The sequence below is a fragment of the Bactrocera dorsalis genome, chromosome 3 (genome assembly GCF_023373825.1).
Source record: "Bactrocera dorsalis isolate Fly_Bdor chromosome 3, ASM2337382v1, whole genome shotgun sequence".
NCBI lineage: Eukaryota > Metazoa > Arthropoda > Insecta > Diptera > Tephritidae > Bactrocera > Bactrocera dorsalis.
Genome location: NC_064305.1, coordinates 9,881,258 through 9,887,312, shown reverse-complemented (window position 1 = coordinate 9,887,312; position 6,055 = coordinate 9,881,258). Strand labels below are relative to the sequence as shown.

Here is a 6,055-nt window from a genome sequence, read left to right as displayed (position 1 = left end):
ACTTACCTTACTCCTACCAAAAACTTCGGGGGTATGGATCAAAAACTTTTTTATCCTTATCACCTCTTAATTGCAGAAAAAAAGTGCTAGTTTTTAATTTACAACAACAAATTTTTTCTCGTCAAAAACATATGCGGCAGAACACACAAACTATAAAATAATTTTAGTTTTTGCGGTCAGCCTAACGGCATTCAAATCTGACACGAACACAAATTATATAAACACTACTGGCGTCAAAAAACGGAAATGTCTAAGGGCAACAAAAAAAGATATGCCAGGAAATTACAAATGAAATTAAAAATAGGTCAAGGTCGTTTGTTGCAGCAGAATTAAATATTTTCCCAAAGGTTTCAATCTAAGCTATCAGGTTAACTTAGGCGGTGAAAAATGCAGGTCCACTTCAAATGCCAAGAACCGACTGGTGGCTTAAGTTGATCGTTGATATATACAGATTCAAGATTTTATAGAATCTCGACTGTTTTTAAACGGGAAAGTCGGTTAGCTTTCCTTTTGCTTTGACCTAAACATATAATAGCAACTCTTCGTCAGGGTGTCTTGTAATTTACTAGTAGTTGATAGACAAAGTAGTGGAGATTTTATGGCAAGAAAGTGCTGTTTTAGAGCTCTCTACTATACTAAAGCTCAGAACAGAATGATCACTCAGAAATATTGTCACCAACTGTATCTCCTAAGCTGTTTGAGAAGGTTTTAGAAGCTTCAACTCCTATATTTAAAGCAAGCGAGCTTCATGTGATAAACTACTGCGCTCCACTGCACACAAGGGCTTAATACTAGTTCATAAAAGAGTCTACAAACTTATAATCAACTATTTCCATATACAGACTTGCATAAGGTGACTATATATTTCTCTGCATATTCTAGAGACTACATTCATATAAACATATACATATACTTGTATGGTATGTATATATGCTATTTGGGCACGAAGTTAAATTTAATAAATATTTATGAATGCAAAGGAGAGCAAAGTCCAAAAATCGCATAGCTTGCCAGCTGTAAAACAACTACAATAATAACATACATATGAACTGGTGTAACAGAATAAATATTTACTGAGGTTTTTTATATGGTTAGTTGCATGTATGCATATGTTCATAAACAGTTGTCCTGAGTGCACCATATGTAAGGCCATAAGGCCAAATGCAGTGCCTGTAGGAAAGTCCATTGGTTGGACATTTTTGCAAGACGATGCGTGGAACATTTTGGATCTTTCGGACATACTCACTTTTTATAGCGATTTGGCTACAAAAGATCTTAATAATGCCTTAAATGCTGTTTGCCTTAAATGCTGTTTTGGAAGTATTTAGAGACAACTTTAAAACCGTGACAGCGTCGATTTCGAGATTAGCTATTAAAAAACTTTTTGGAGTGAAAGATGATTCTAAGAAGATCATCCAAATTTGCTTCCTTTCTCAATTTCGACTATAAATAAGCGTGGAAAATGTGGACGCACCCAAGTGAAACCTTTGCTCGCTGAATGTAAGTGAGGAAGCTGCGCTGTAGTACTTAGATTTAGTCTAAGAATTCTTCCCTTTCAATTCCGACTACAGATGAGCGCGATCCGGGAAATATTCTTCAAAAACATGAGCAGAAGGTGGTTCGCTGGTTCGCTGGAGGTAAGAGAGATATTTGAGTTTCTTCGACAAATTCGGTAAAAAGAAGCTTTTTAACCAAGAATGATCTACCTCTGTCCACCAAGAACTACCGCTACTACCAGTGGCTAGATAAATATTCTAGCTTCAATGAAAATATTGCAGAGCATATGAGGAGATCTTTAGCATAGTTGGCTTTGAATGAACTGATTACTATCCATACAGACTGACTCATAGTTCGCAGGACAGTTGAGCTTTTTACCACACCAGCACACAATACATTAGCTCAAGTTATATTTTTTTCCCCCACAACTTTCTATTATTGTAACCATTGCATTTGCATGGAGGCCTTCGACTACAAACGCCCGGAGGAAATTTTTGGAGTTCGTAATAAGTTTGAGATCGAAACTAATCGCAAGAATACCATCTATAGTCGCCTTTGAGATATAGCACAACGGTGCTGGCGACGTGGGGAAGTACACTGGTATAACGGAAAGTAAGAAGGAGAACCCTGAAAGGTAGCGTCCTTTTCCCTTTGCTCTGAACCAAAACTCTCACCAGAAACTCTGGCTTTAAGAAACCGTAGACCATTTTACGCCAGAAGCCGAGCGGCTATACTGCCTATTAGCTTGCTGAGTGTATGTGTTAAGAGGTCCATTGGCAATAGTTTCTAGCTTCTTCCATATTCCACTCTTAGTAGTGCCCAGACATAGCGGAATCGCCGGAAACTGCAAAGCCGATGAGCTGGCCAGTGAGGACACTTTTCCTCAGTTTCATCTTATTGGAATTGAGACGATTCCTCGATGTCATTTTCAGTTGTGACGTTGGAACTTCACTAAACTCAGCAGACACTGGCCACTGCGAGATCCTACTGGCCCAGAGTGAACCGTAAGAGCTTCTCCGAACTACTGCCTCTTAGCAAAGTCATTCTCACCACAATTATAGAACACCCTACTGGAAACTATCTCATAGATTTACAAGCGGTGTGGATGTCACTTCCTTTTCTATTGCCAGTCTGAGATTGAAATATCTCGGCAGGCACACCTTCGACGAATCTAGCGAATTTGTTGAGATTGATATTAACCGCCTTAATAAATTTGTGGCGAGTTCAAAACGACTCATCGATCGTTGAAGATCTGGTGATCCATCATGTAGGAGTTCATGGGTAACACATGGGGCGAATATCTGTCCAATCTGAATCAACTTAGGTCGTAAGCGTTAGGTCGCAAAGCCTTCTTCTTCTGCTTCTGAAGACAAAGGTGTCTCGCTTCTCTTAACTGGTGACTGATCCAAAACTAGTACCTTAAGTATACCTTTTCTTTCCTTCTGTCCTGCTTGACATTAGTCCTTCTCTATTCATGTTTGTGTGTGTGTACGTGAATTACATTCATTTATCCGTAGTAAAACGTTGCATGCGGTCAGACCAGCTGTGTGCGCTGCATTTTGCGGTCAATGGTATGTGTATGTATGAAAATTTGTGTATGTGTGTGTGTGTTTTAGCTAAACGTAGCTGGAGGTTTGTATATATACAAACACATACAAATGTTGAGCAATCAGCTAACCCTTTATAACTATGTTGTTGTAACATATGTGTTTTTGTATTTTTCAATTCCCTTTGTTCCCGTTATATTATTTCCTTTGGCTTTACCTCAAACGGTTCCCCTTTTGCCACAGATTGCATATTGTGCGCAATTTAATTGCTAAAAATAGAATTCAGTTTTTATAATCCTTTTTTTATTTTATTTTTTTATACTTTTTTTAAATATTTTATTTCATTCTAATATTTTTTATTATTTCTATTTTTCCCTCCACTTTTTCACCATTTATTTCGTTAATTATCTTCTTTACTCAAACCGTTTGCATTCTGCAGTGCAAGTGACCTTCCCTAAATGCTCTTTATGGCTGGTATGGGAATTGAATCTTCGGTGCAATTAAATTTTAACCACATTTCGCAATTATAAGTGTAATGCTGCTTCGTGATCCCAAAGGAGTAATGGTCTCTCTCCCGCTCTCTCCCATTAGTTTATTATTTAAAAGCTACAATGTCGGCGAGAATATTTTGAATAATTGTATTGAACATTTTGAGGTTATGGCTTGTAAAACAGTATTCAAATGGACTCCATTAGTACCTTTTAATCCTCCTGGGCATGGATTTACAGAGATTGTTTATTTATTGAATATTCTAGGTTATGCATACCTAATATAAAGGTATATATAATCCTCTTTTCTTACCCTAGTAGTCACATACTACTTCGGTTCTTTTGAATCCTTCCGAACCCCACAATAAAATTGTGAATCTCAGGTGTGAAGTATAGTGAAATTCAACTCCTGCCCATAAATTATGTCTTTGTAAAACATAAAGCTCAATATAGAGGCATTCAAGCCCGTTTGAAGACAACCAGGTCATTGAATCAACCGAACTGTCAACCACACCAATTTTTGCTCGAGTTCTATAACTAAACCAAACCGTTTTAAAACTGACTATATGGAAGCTCAGTGTTTGTCTAAAATCAAGCGAACAACTTATGAACCAACCAAGGTCGGCAAAATTTCTTTTAGCTGTATACTCCGCGCGGGTGTCGACTGGACAATGGGTGTCGCTGCTTACTGTGTTATGATCTCAAGCTGGCACCTGTCAGAGTTTGTACATTGCAGGCAAGCGGCTCCTAGCGAAGGCTGAAGTATTTTCCCAATCATACCCCTATGTTGGACTACTTTATATGCATCCTCAGAAGTAAGTGAACGGGTAATACAACGACCATTGCTAATGAGGTACCTGATGATAGGTAAAAAATACTAGGGGTAGAGACCCCATAATCAAAAACTCAATATGGAGGATAAACGGTGGGAGACGAGGCTACTACCACCAGCAGTCACAGCAGATAGCTGTAACGTCAGCGGCCACACCTTCACTGCAACGGGCGCAGGTTGTGGCGGTTATAGTACTTCTGCCAGACCAGTTTTACAGCGTACGGGTGCCACAGTCCATAAAGGCTCGGATCAAGAAAGCGCTGGAAGAATAAATGGAGAAAAGTAAGAAGAACACCTTCAGTATACTGTGCAGGTGACCGAGGGCTCCAACTGTGGCAACAAGAGAGGACCCCGGAAGAAGCCTAACAAGGAGTGGTTGACCCGAGGTACAAGGCGGTCGGAATATGCAACCGTGTCGAAAGTAAGTCAGCCAGAAGAAAGAAGAGGTGAAACGACTGGATTGGGGTAGAGAAAGGTGAGGAACGGCCTGGCACACTTCCCCACTCTATCCAGCGTATGCTAATTGTATTGAGGAGCATATCGCTGGAAAGAGGCAGCGTTCAACGGAGAGCAAACGAAAGACGCCCTCGAAAGAAAGGAAGTGCAAGAACGTAGCCGGAAAGCTAGACGTCAAGTACGCGGACGACAAACCGACAACGTCGAAAACAGCGGCGGCAGCCAATGAGATTGCTAAACGGCAGTAACCGGCTGGAACAAATGTCACAGAAGCCGTAGCAAATAGTGCAAATGAAGCTTTTGGAAGCCATCTTCTCGAGAATGAACGCCGAACCGAGCGCACCCATGACGTCATTTGATGGAGCAGCATGGCTTAGCGGAGTCAAAGTCTTGAAATGTAATCTGACGAAAACATCAGACTATGAACTTCTAATTCCAAAACCATAAATTTCTTTATGGTAGAGTTGAATATGCGGTCTTCTAGGTCCATCAAAGCTTTTTTAAGTACACATTTCACGGTTCTTAAGTATTTTATATGAAATACCCCGTTTATTGTAAGTTTTTTAGTACGCTTGACCGCCAACCACACAAGGTTTATCAAGTTGGATGACCAAACAAAGTAATTGGGAACAGGCCTTGTAAGGTCCCGAGTTCTTTTATAGCACGAAATATCAGAAAATGAATTTCAATTCAAAAACCTGAAAGTTCTTATTGTTTAGTATAATTTGGGATCTTCCAAGTCCGTCAAAGCCTAATTAAGTAAAAATTTCACAAGTTTTAGGTATTTTATATGAGCTCTATTGATCTTTTGGTCAGTTTGACCGCAAATCACACCGTATTTTCGAGTTGAATGAGTAGATCAAGCATTTTAGAGCTGACTTTGCAGAGTCTCTAAGGTTTTTACAGCCAAATGAACCAGATAATGAGCTTTTAATATAAAATTCTCAGTTATAAGAATAAAGGTCAGTCCAAGCTTTAATTTCACGATTTTAATGTATGCATACTATCTCAGTCTATTGGCCTTTGGGTCAGCATGACAACCAATAGAACTCATTCAGATCTCTAGTTCAAAAAAAAAAACGCTTTTTGGAACTGACTTTGCGACAGAACGTCTAAGTCTTTTACTGCCAGATGAACCAGGTAATGAATCAAAGACTAGAAATTTCTTTTGCCTGAGGTCTATTTCGGATATTCCGAGTCCGACTAAGCCTTATTAAGTACAAATCTAACGATTC

General features: G+C 39.3%; 1 pseudogene; it reads left to right on the top strand.

Annotated features, from left to right (window-relative positions):
• Positions 1 to 4,443: 4,443 nt before the first annotated feature.
• On the top strand, positions 4,444 to 5,267 carry LOC125777243 (uncharacterized; annotated as a pseudogene).
• Positions 5,268 to 6,055: the final 788 nt, after the last annotated feature.